This window comes from Enoplosus armatus, chromosome 7 (assembly GCF_043641665.1).
Source record: "Enoplosus armatus isolate fEnoArm2 chromosome 7, fEnoArm2.hap1, whole genome shotgun sequence".
NCBI classification, from domain to species: domain Eukaryota; kingdom Metazoa; phylum Chordata; class Actinopteri; order Centrarchiformes; family Enoplosidae; genus Enoplosus; species Enoplosus armatus.
This window is the reverse complement of record NC_092186.1, coordinates 11,082,307-11,094,454: the sequence shown is the minus strand read 5'-3', so window position 1 is coordinate 11,094,454 and position 12,148 is coordinate 11,082,307.

The following is a 12,148-nucleotide window of genomic DNA, read 5'->3' as shown; positions in this document are numbered from 1 at the left end:
GAGTCCAGCGCAATATTCCAATATTCACCTTGTTAAAACTGGTAATATTGCGATACACAGCCTATAATTTAGTGGACTAGTCAGTGGTGATATTGTATTTAATGTGCGTTATAATATAAGATGCTTCGTGTTATTTTGTCCCTGCATGGCCTCAAATATCACCACACATTTGAATCAACACCCATCTGTCAAATTTAAAACAAAATCTGACCATTATAAGTTTCACAAACGTGGTGTTTATTGTAGGGTGTTTACGTTGTATTATTATACATAAACGCTGTGTCCAGCCCGTGTTTGTGCAGCTGCCTACAGGGTGACATGTACTGACACATGAGAGTGCTGGAAAACTGTAAAAAAGAAAAATCACAACATCAACACCTCTGTGACATGTAGACATGTTTTAGACATGTTGAACATACTGAATGTGTCTCTGCAAGTGTGATGCGTGTGTGTGTGTGTGTGTGTGTGTGTGTGTGTGTGTGTGTGTGTGTGTGTGTGTGTGTGTGTGTGTGTGTGTGTGTGTGTGCGCGCCTCAGTAGGCCTGCAGTTGCTCTGTAAACTATGTGAACACTGTTACCAAGTGAGACGCCTTGGCATTTACACCGATGTTATGTAAAATGAGGCCATTAGGATTTCGACCTGGAGCTGAGGGAAAATAGTCTTAACAATCCAGGAAGTGGCATCACTAATCATTTGCAAATTGCATAAAATAATTTCCCTGACCAGTGTTTACCGACAGTGAGGTCAAGGCCATCCATAACTTCACTGATGAATTGTGATGTCAGTGGCCTTGGCACACTGCTCCTCATCCCCAAATAATGACCCTAAAACTGTGTCTTCGCTGATTGCCAACGGGGGATGGTGGCTTTTGGCTTGTGCCATCAGGAGAGCAGCAGTGTCCGCTTGGGTTAATGTCCCTGTATTGATCCCAGCAACCACTGCTATCGAAAATGAATTACCGAAGCCCGCACAGCAGCGAATCCGTCATCTGTGCTCAGCCAGCCGGCCAGAGCAGCTTATTGGTCGCGGTGGTGATGGATGTTAACTTTCATCGCTGGCTCCTTGCTCCTAATTCACCAGGGTTTACAACCCAAAACAACGCGCCGAAAAAGTTTTATACTTTCACCAAGAACTTGTCCCTCCTTCTCTCTTTGTCTAATTTATTTTTATGTTTTTCTTTATGGGCTCCACGCGAGGTCACGTTAACGCCACGCAGATAAAAAACAGCTAAAAGAGCAGGGTCAACAGGGCGTGGGGAACTGATCAGAGTACTTTCCCCATTTTCAATCAATGTTGTTTTCTTCTCTTTCATGCAGCTTGGTCAAATCGTTGATTCAGCAAGCCAAAATAAGATTTGAATGCAAAGTAAAAAAATATTTTACCCCCAAAAAATCTATTTACCCGCCTAGAGCTCCGTTTTAATTTGTGTTTTAATATACTGTTTTCGAATACTTAAATAAGCATATCCTATGGCAAATACAATATGAAATATTAACTGTGTCGATATCTGCGGTGTGACTGGGGCGATGCCGCAGAGACCCGGTGATTTATTTCATATTAATAACAGCGGGCGAGGCGGTGGCCTCAGCACCACGTTGGCATCGACTTTACACACACACACACACACACACACACACACACACACACACACACACACACACACACTGCAGCGATTGTGCAGCAGTCTTTTTGTGTGTGTTTTAATTTATCTGTTAATAAAATCATACTCCTAAAAGTTGTAATATTTTATATAGGAATTTGGTCATTCAGTACAACTTGTTTTAAAGTCGCCATTAAAATCTTTTATGAGGCCCAAAGCATTTTGTTTTTATCTCTAAGCACTGCTGTCGTTGGCTGATCAACTAATCAATGCTGAACCCGGAGCTCAGCTCAATGCATTTCTGAAGAATCGATAACCCCCCCCCCCAAACAAAAATGCATTCTGCTCAAATGGCTTAAGTTAGGTCTATCCTGTTATGTGTTCGAGGCAGTTTCATTACAGGAAATGACCACATAGCACTCAGCTGAAAAGTTTAAGCTGAGCTTTTCATTTGGCTGAGTGCTGCAGACACTCGGTGTAAAAACGCATGACATTATATTTATATTTCCCTATTGCACATTTTAACCGCTTTGTTAATTATTATTTTTATTATTGCTATTGAGAGTAATGTGTACATAGTAGTAATTTGTGTAAAAACATTTTTACATCTTTTTATGCAGCTGGAGCCCCAAATGTAATTTTTACTTGCCTCAAAACTTTCCTTGTATTTGGTGTTATTTACCCGAGACACGGCGTGTTAATGAGAGGTGTTTGCATTGGGCCAACTCTCCCGCACCAGCTTGTCTATTTTCCCAGGAATCACTCGATAGAGACAGACTAATCTTTTCATGACTTCTTGAATGACTCCGTGGCTGATGCATCACGCTTAATGTATTCTAAAGTATATTTACTTGAATCTGGCTATTGGCAAAAGTTAAGTAGCAGTGTTTAGTAATGTCGCATTGATCAGGCCTCTGAGCAAGTCAGCGGGACGGGGCGCTGCTGCTCTCGTCCCGACACACACACACACACACACACACACACACACACTGATATGGCTCTACTTTAAGTAACCGTGTGTGTGTGTGTGTGGATGAGCTTTACATGACTATCCTTAACATCTTAGATGCCCAGTACAGTTTGGACATATGCTCATAATTCTCATATAAATTGATACTTGTTGTCTAAACACTAAATTATTTTGTCTGCCGGGACTATTTGTTGTGCTGTTTTGTTTTTGTGGGGGGGCTAAATATTGTCAAATGAATTCTTTTTATTTTTACTGTCTCTATAGACCTTTAACTTATCGCTTTGCCTTCAAACAGCACACAGATTCAATAGGCTACAGGCCAAATCAATGTCACCCTGCATTGTGAATGTTACCCGTTTGTCCTGTTAAATCTTTAAACGGCAGCCTACTGTTAAAACCTGTTCGTTGCACAGTCAGAGCTCCGCGGCCTAAATGTTGAAAAGGAAAAAAGAATCACTTGCGCGTTGAATCGCTGTGTTTGTAAAACGTATGCCTGCAGTTTGTTAAGGAATTAGTGTGTTGCCACAGATTATTATTTAGGGTACATTTGCATTTGAAAGAGCCCAGCAATAGAGGACCGTAGTGATCAATAGCCCTGGTGCCATATCGATCTATCCGCAGCCTGATCGATTGGCCGGAGGAATTGGGCGCACATCTTTTCTCAGCTCTTGGTTTCATGTTCGTCATCTTATGTAGAAATAGACGCTTTATTTTTTAATACAGCAGGCCTCTAAAAAAAATTTAGGACAACAGGTGCCAAATAAGGTTGGCATGCCCTCCAGAAGACTGCAATCAATAATCAACACGGTTTCTTCATCTAGGTCTGTCATCAATAATTGTTATATAATGCATTTGGATATATATATATCCAAATGTATTATATAACAATTATTAATGTCTATATATATATTATAAAGGATAGTTCAGGAGGAAACACATCGATGGGGATGAAAAAAAAAGAGAAAAGAAATAAGGTTATAAGTGTAAGTGTATGAACTTTTATTTTGTTTATTGTTGACACTTAATCCTTGCTGATCTGTGTCGTTCATAAAGATATTTTGGTTAAAATTTAAAATAAAGCCTGTCTTCTAATTTATCGAAAAGAAACGCATTTTGAAACCATAACAATTTGAAATCAAATATGAATCTAAATATTTTTGTCATAAAGGCTCATTGAAACCCCACAGATTTATTTAGATTCTGACGAGCTGTTAGCGAAATAACCATCACTCAGGTGTGTTCACATGATGTCACTGCGATCAATAGAGCTACTAATCACAAACACATTCAATAGGCCATCGATCCGATCGGGCTGGATTACTAAATGTTATACGGATTAACTCGCTTTTTCACTTTCTTACGGACACCTCCAACTTCCGCTGGCGAGGCCTCGAAGTGCCAAATGAGACGGTTGGATATTTATTGTGTTGACAGCAGAAATGATAAACAAGATAAATAAGACTCGAGAATCAGGCCTGTAAGCAGTCCACCCTCATTTGTTTTGATTTTACTCCACAGCACTTACAGAGCTGAACTAAAATATCCAAGGTAAAATAAGACAACACTTGTTATTTTATTATTTTCAGTCTATTTATTTATTTTCATTATGGAGTACTGAAAACAATTACAGTATACTGCAGAGAGGATGCTATTTAATATACACATTTAAAATTATGGACAAATTCAGAGAACAAAAGCTTTTTTAACTTCCAAACAATTAAAGTGAGAAGAGGAATAAAAAATATAGTTGTGTGCCTTTTCCCTGTTTTATCAGTCTGCCAACAGAGACAAGCTTTTAGAGGACTTTAAATTATTTTACTTGTAGTGTGTGTGGGTGTGTTACGTGACTCTGGACTGTAAATTACACTATACCGTGTGTGTGTGTGTGTGTGTGTGTGTGTGTGTGTCATTTCCCATTGAATTTGAATTGAATGAATTTAATTTTATTTTGCTGCCATTACTTTTGTGTGCTATTTTGATTCAATTGTGATAAACAGCAGTATAGATTTACATATCCTGTACTTCTACAAATTGTATGTATGTCAATATGATAGATAGATAGATAGATAGATAGATAGATAGATAGATAGATAGATAGATAGATAGATAGATAATGTACATATTTGACAAAAGCTTTCTTTTTAAATTGAACGGAAAGTCAATTGACTCGAGCTGAACGGATGCACGCGAACTGAAACAGCTCTGCACAAATGTTTTAATGTTCTAATCTTTTGTTTACAACCATCAACGGTCTGTGTTTGACTGACGATAGAAGTGCAGTATATCTGTAGTGAACTATAGACATTCACGTAAACGCATGAGTGTATCTACAGGACTGTGTGTGTGTGTGTGTGTGTGTGTGTGTGTGTGTGTGTGTGTGTGAAAGCAGTGAAAGTCATCACACATCAAAATAACTTGCAGTGCACGTGGTCCAAATGTATAATTATATATAGTCAGTTTTGGATTCTGCACACACACACACACACACACACACCTGTGCATTTATATTCTGGATTAAAGTGATCATACATTGTAATGTGGATGTGTATGATTCCCGCTCTGAGCCGAGGCCCTGATATCTATACATTTATTCTGCTTCATAGATTGTAGATTAGAATGATTATAGATTGTAATGTGTGTGTATTATCTCACAAGCTAGTTAAGAGCATTACTCATTGTTCTTCTCCCCCTGCCCTCCTGGTTTTAAACCACACAGCTTTTTCCCTTCTTAAGCACTGCTAACGCTGGATTTATTAGGCTTAAAGAATAGCCTACACATCTTCCTCAAAGGGGATCAGACGTTAAGTGTAGATCAAAAGGATAAGGTCTTAAAAACAGAACAATGCCTCTTGCACAGCGCTTATTCTTATTCCCCTACGCGTGTTAATTCAGGGATTGTACATAGACTCCTTTAAACAGCTTTTTGTTTCAAATGATATTCATGCGTTCATGCACAACAATATTTCTCATGGCCACTGGGGTTTATTATATCCCCCACATTTTACTGTATTCTTTTTGCACCAAAATAACCTACTTGTTTTAATTTGTTATAACAACACGTGTTTATTATAATTCTGCATCTTTTCAAAGTGACAGTGTTGAAATCAGCAGATGTGGATTCTTTAAAAGAAAAAAAACAGCAAGAATACACAAAGTGTTTATGAGCCGAAATGCCCTGGAAGTTTTTTCAATCCGTGTTGTGGAGACAGAAAAAAAAAGGAGGCGTAGATAAATTTAAAGTGCAGGCTCACAGCAGTGTGCTTTTTGTATTTTCACAGAGACGGCTCACTGTATGAAACAGTGACACAGCTTCAGGGAAAGTGATGGACTGCTCGCTCGGATTTGTAACATTCAGATACACAAAACAGAAGCGGTGACCTACTGCCAGTCATCCTGGCTCCCATATCAAACATTTTTTGGGTGGGCTACGACTGCAGCACATGTTTTTTTATGAGATGGAATAAATGGTGAAGAAGCTCTCTGCCAGTATCGTTTTGTTATCTTGTAAATCTTTTTTTTATATTTATCCGCCGAGTAGTAAAACCTGACTCACAGAGAGTACGGAAGGGAAACATGTATCAGTCAGAATAAATGTGGAATCAAGTACAATTGGCTTTTGCTTAACCCCCCCACCACCCACCCATACATGCCCCCCCCCCCCCTTCTTCCTCACAACCACCCACCCACCCCTCCCTCCCCTAGTGAAACTCCCACCCTCCACACCCGATAGAGCACCCGTTGCTAAGCGACAGAGGGAGAGATGGATTGAGGAGACATAGTCGATCAATTCTACAGAGAGAGAGGGAGAGAGAAAGGGAGGGAGAGAGGGAGAGAGGGAGGGAGATGGTAAAAGAAAGAGGGAGAGAAGAAGAAGAAGAGGGAGAGAGAGGAGAGGAGGGGAGGACAGAATGCAGAGTGATTGCGGTCGTATTGAGGCTCCGGTTCGGGCTGAAGACGCTCTTTTGAAACATCTATCTTTGTTAACTGTATCATGCCCCCGAAAATAAATCCATCTCTGCAGCTGTCCACCCTTCCATCTTTGTCCATGTGCTTTACTTTAATACTTTTATCACTGCAAATTACAGTCCGCACAAGCAGCCTGTGTTTAATATTCCCTCACTCAAAAGAGAGTTAATTGTATATTGCATGCACTCTTTCTCTCCGGGCTCCCTCTCTTTCTCCATTAGTCACTGCTGCGCGCGCACACACACACACACACACACACGCACACACACACACACACGCACACACACACACACACACACACAAACATGCAGATGCCCGGCAATACCACATGCCCCTCCGTGTGTGCGTGTGTGTGTGTGTGCAGAGCTGGGTGTTGAGCGCATCGACTGAGTATCGATCCCACCACTCACCTCCCTGCAGTCAGCTCTTGTCCTACATAGCATGCCCTGTCTGATTTCTCCCTTAATGGCTTTTATCCAGCTCCAATCTTTATTTAAACTGAAAAGTAGGAATTAGCACCCACTTCTGTCCTAGTCTCTCTTACCTTTTTCTTTTCACTGTCATCTCAGAGTGAGTATAGGCAAGTATCGGCCCATTGACCCTTCTCCCTTCCTCCCCCAGCTATGATTGCCCTCCCACTCAGAAATGTGCAGTACAGTATAGTTGCTCGCAGTGTTTGGTGCTATTTCTTTGGCCGTAACTAACACTTATTTCTATTATCGATTGATCCTTCAAATACTTTGTCGATTTATCGTTTAAGAGTTTGGTCTATAAAAATGTCAGGAAATAGTGAAAAATGTCCATCCCAAGCTCAAGGTGACATCTCCAAATTATTTTGTCTGACCAATAATCCAAACCCATTGATGTTTGATTTACAATCATATAAGACAAAGAAAAGCAGGAAGTCTTCCTTTTTGAGAGGCTGGCAGCAGCCATTGTTGCTTGAAAAATGACTAAATTGTTGCCTATTTATTTTTCTGCCGATCACTAATTGATTGACGGATAGTTTAATCTTTTTTCAAGTCTATCTTAAAACAATAACAACATGCCCATATGTACGTTGAAAGAGATATCGGTGGCTGTGATCATTTAGTCCATGTTGGATGTGAAGAAATCCCTTCCAAACCCAATTTTCATGTAAGCTACGAGGGACAAAATATACTGTAAATGCATCCTAAAGTTTATCCAAAGCTAATATGAGGCTTCAGCAGTCTGAGTTGTTTTTAGTACAAACTTTACAGAGAATGCGTTCAGTGTACATACGGGCGTGTTGTTTTAAGAGGGACTTGAACATATCCTTTAATCATTGCAGCTCTAGCTGTGTGCTCACTGTATTTCAGTGTTATTTGAATTCAACGTTATTGATCAATTGTAAATGGGGTCATGAGACAACTCAAGTTATTTAAGATGTTTATATACTCGCCCCTGGATTGTCATGGCAACAGGGCAGACATCTCAGCCCTCAAATGAGCGGCATTTATTCTGCACAGGCTGCTTTTCATATTGATGGCCTTTCCTTATTGTGATCAGCCAGCCACAGCCTGGGGAGGAACCCTCTGCGTGCCGTCATCCTTTTCGATTTGATTTGATTTGTTGCTCATGGAGGGAAGTGATGGGAGAGACTCTTATCTTGGCCGAGCAGAAACAAGCCATACCAAATAAGACACATTGGACTATCTGTGCTGGCACACACAATGGGGATTAATTGATCCCCTAATACCACAGATAAATCAATTCCTTCCTTCCCCCCTGAGCTCTCCAGCCAATTGGACAGCTCCGCCATTTGATCAACAGAGCATCTCTAGCCAATGGGAGGAGGGTTTGCGGTTGACTGACAGCGGCGCAGAGGTGAGCCCGAAAAGAGGTTAGGGAGAGGGAGTCCATCAGAAAGGCATTGGCAGCAGGAGTGAAAGTGATGGCTGTGGTGTAGTCAGAGCATACAGCAATCCACGGAGAGCACAAACATGCACAGAGGTGGAGCAAAGCTGCATTAGAAGGTATTAATAGCATGGCTGGGTTGTTGTGCAGGAAGCGTGATGTAGTGCTAATTTGCAGATGTGGAAAGCAGACAAAGACCCATTAAACACATGAAATGTGTGACAACCAAACATCAAAATGAGAGTCTAGAAAACATAAATCTGTTCTTGATTTTACAGATGAAACATCCCCAAAAAACCTCACCAACCCATCTCTTTGCAGCCATCTTCCTGCCAGCTACACACAGATCTACATCCCTGGTCAAGACATCAGCCATTTTCTCAGTTACCCCATCTTATCTCCACCTCCGTTTGATCCATCTCCATTAGACTATGCAGCCCACAACCATCATTCTCACTCTTTCACTTCTTTTGGTATCTCTCCCACCCAATCTTTCTCTTATCAGCACCTTGGCATTTCTGTCTTTCCCACAAACACTGTTTTCCTCATACAGCTCATATAATAACAGGCTAAAAATATGCCTTCTTTTTTTCTTTCCAGTATTGATTTTGCCTGTAGCATTGTCTATGGAGAGAGAGAGAGAGAGAAAGAGAGAGAAAGATGGAGGAGAAATACAGAGGGCGGGGAAGAGAAATGAAGTAGAAACAACTGGGAAAAGAATTACTTTCTACGTATGTGGTAATGCTCTCACCTTTCCTGTTTTACTTAAGTGGAGAACCATACTCTACTCTACTTCAGTGCAATACCTTTCAATTAAAAGGTAACTGCATTTACTAAGGTCCTTCCTCACCACTCAACCTCAAAGAGCACCAGAGCACTTACACACTGTACGCATTTAATAATAAACCCGCTGAAATTAGAGAAACCTTACCATTGCAAATATGCTCCAGATCAGCTTTTCAGTGAAAATGGTTGGCTCTTTTGGCACTGGTGTGTAATGGGAATGGAGAGAGTTGATCAATAGGCTATTGATCGTAGCTGGCCAGAGTCTGGGGAATTGAGAGTGAGAATAGAGGGGAGTTAGGGTGGGGGTTGGCTCCAGGTTGAATTTTTAAAATGCTCTATTTCAGAGATGACAAATAGTCTATTTGAAAAGAGAGAGACAAAGACAGAGGGAGAGAGAGAGCGTCATAAAGAGATGGAGAAAGAGAGTCTCTGAGCAGAGAGCTGAGACCTCCCCGTTTCCCAGAAGTTACAGTATTTTGGACGAGAGCTGCTGAACTACAAAGACAAAGGGAGCAGGGACTTCTCAGGCTACAGTAGCTTGTGTGTATTCTGGCTGGAAGAGGAGGGGGGGGGGGTTATTATAAAAAAATCCTTCAGATCTAGAAGACTGCTTTAAAAGCAGCACACAGGCAAAATAATTTACACCAGCATCCTGAAACTGACATTACATTTAACCTCATCAAATCTACGCTCAAGCTACATTTATGCTGATCATATATTCTTAATTTTACAACGCAGGTCTTCGCTTCTGAATTCTCACCAATATCTGATTTCTTTGGCCACGTCTTTACAGCAATTTTAAAAAGCAAGCCATATCTAAACCCTGAGTTTACACTCAAAGTCACCCACATAAACCTGAGACTTAATCCTAACCTGTGAACACAGCCAAATCACCATCTGCAATGGGCACAAATGAGACTTAATAAACCTTCAAGCTGGAGGGTAAGCTGGGAAGTGACGGGGCCCTGCAACCCACACTGGGGCACTACCAGCACTTTATCCCCATCTTTAGACACGAAAGAGGGTAAAAGAGTGTGCAATCTACAGTTTATGCAGTTTTGCAATGGCAAGTATCTGAATCATATTAGATTTCTTTGCCCACAAAATACACATTTCCACATACGTTTTGTGTCCATAAAACTTTTGTTTTTTTAAGCTACATGTGAGTTAAAATGCAGAACTAGGTCTCTAAGTCTGTACATTCTGCACTCATCCTTTAAATTTCCACAAGCAGCAGCCTGAATACGGGCTGGGAAGAGAGTTCGTCACCTTTGTTGGGATAGCATGAGGTTGATGCCTCACACAACAAAGTGTAGATCACCTGAAAGCACAAAGTCTCTCAAATCTATTTGTTTGAACGATTTTAAGATCAAAGTAACACCGTGACAACAGTTGCATAAGTGCAAATTAAAACGGAAAAGTTCTAGGAAAAAAAAAATCCATTTTTAGTATGTGCCATTAGTTTCACTATCACTTAGGCCAACTCTTGCTTCTTGATAGTGACCCCCAGAGTTACCTTTCATAAGAGAACAGCATCATACTGTAATCAAAAGGGTACACAAGCAGGAGGCAGGTTATTTCGGGTATGTTGGTTTAAGGCTTGTGCACAAAAAGAGAGTACTAATATATATCCGGCAAACTAAAAACTACATGCAGATCATATTTCTGTTTTCCAAATGCTACTTTTACTTGCGAGACCGCCCACCAGCGCTTTTTAAATTACTCCGAGCGCCACATTAAACGTACATATACAGGCTTGTAAACGTGGGGAAACAAGCTTGGAAGCATCACTTCGGAAGGTTTCTCAACTCAACTGCAGGCAATGGAAAGCAGTTAAAGCACTAGTCTGTAAACACCCCTGAGAGGAACCTATACCTCGGTAAAAATTCAGCTGTAAATAATGTATTGAATGCAAACTTAAGGTCCACGGGGAGATATGGATAGGCTCATTACTCTTTTAGTTTGCTGGGCTTTTACATAGTCCGCACAGCTCTCAACAATCAGCTCCAGATGCTCCCTCTCTCTGTTTTGATTTAAGGATGCTTTTACCTGCGGATATTGTTATGGATATAGGTATTGTTTTTTATTTTCTACACATCGCCCTTAGGTTTGAAGGCTGTTAACTCATGCACCCTCCCACATCTCCCACATGCTCTGTGCCCTGTTAAGGTTGGTGTGTGTGTGTGTTATCTGTGCCGGTAGTTGAGGTGTACATGCGGCCTGCGTCTGTGTGCCCTGTCCAGGACGCATTGATCTCGAAGCAGGATGTCAAACATTTTAGCGCTGATCTTGTCCTTGTTATTGCCTCGCACAGCCGGGTTGTTAATGCATTACAAATCGTTTGTCCCTATCTTTCCAAACTGATCTCACCCTACTGCCCTAAGCAACACAAGAATACCCCTCCGCTGTAACATACACACCACTCCCACCCCCCCTCTTCCCTCCATCCTCTGTTTCTAACCATGTCCTACCATCCTCCGTCTCAATCAATCTTTACGACACCCGGTTGCATCTCTCTAATGTTTCCGGACTTGACCGTATCCCCGCTCAAAAATTCTTAATTAAGCCCGTTCTGTATGTTTACCGTTGGGCAAATTACAATCTGACAGGGCTAATAAAACAACATTGGCGAGAGGAGGCCGAGAGGACCATGTGCTATGACCCTAACCTCTTTCACCTGTCTCTATCTCCACCTCAGCTTATCTCCCTCCATCCCCACCTCCTCATATCTCCCTATTTTCTACCTCACAGGTTTTGAGAAGGAAAGGGAGGGGATGGGGGAGAGGAGCTGCTGGTTTGGCAGCAGTTGGTCAGGGTCTTATATCCATCGCTGTCAACGTGACTATTTGTTTTAAATGCTCGCATGTCATTACGCTGACGTATCTTGGTAATACCATCTCTGATTATTAAGATTCATGCACCTGCCTGCCTGCATGTCAACTCTTACA